Source organism: Phalaenopsis equestris, unplaced genomic scaffold, assembly GCF_001263595.1.
Source record: "Phalaenopsis equestris unplaced genomic scaffold, ASM126359v1 Scaffold000002, whole genome shotgun sequence".
Taxonomy (NCBI): Eukaryota; Viridiplantae; Streptophyta; class Magnoliopsida; order Asparagales; family Orchidaceae; genus Phalaenopsis; species Phalaenopsis equestris.
The window spans coordinates 46,671,868-46,672,465 of NW_018164444.1; positions in this window are offsets into that span (position 1 = coordinate 46,671,868).

Sequence of the window (598 nt, forward strand, 5' to 3'; positions counted from 1 at the left end):
ATATGTATATATATATATGTATATATATATATATGATTTGTCAAGAAAAAATAAAAAAATTAAATCAAAATTAATACTATTTATTTTTTTATATAAATATATCTAAAGGAAACAAATTTTCAGTCAAAGTTATTCAAAAAAATCATGTGATCACTTGAATATATTATGAGTATAGAAGAAAGAAATTCAAATGAATATTTTTCATTTTCTCTACTTATTATTTTAAATCATGTTACTTTTTATTTCCTTAGTTCAAATATCATGATATATAATAAGTTACCGTGATAAAATTTTGTGTTATATAATGTTATAAATATGTTTTCATATTCATAAAATACCATACATTGTCAAGACAATTTGTTCAAAAAACATAATTCTTGATTATTAATTTATATGCTTAGATATATTTTATAATTGTGATTTTAATTAATAAATTGTGATGTGTGCTAATGTTGTGTCAGAAGATTCGCAGTGGTAGTAATAATTTAGCGCTCTGTGTTTGAAGATCCAAGACACACAGAGATAATTTAAAAGTAGCTAACCAAGGCACCGGGACTTTTTTAGTGGAAAACCCCGAAAAGAGAAAAATCATGGGTTC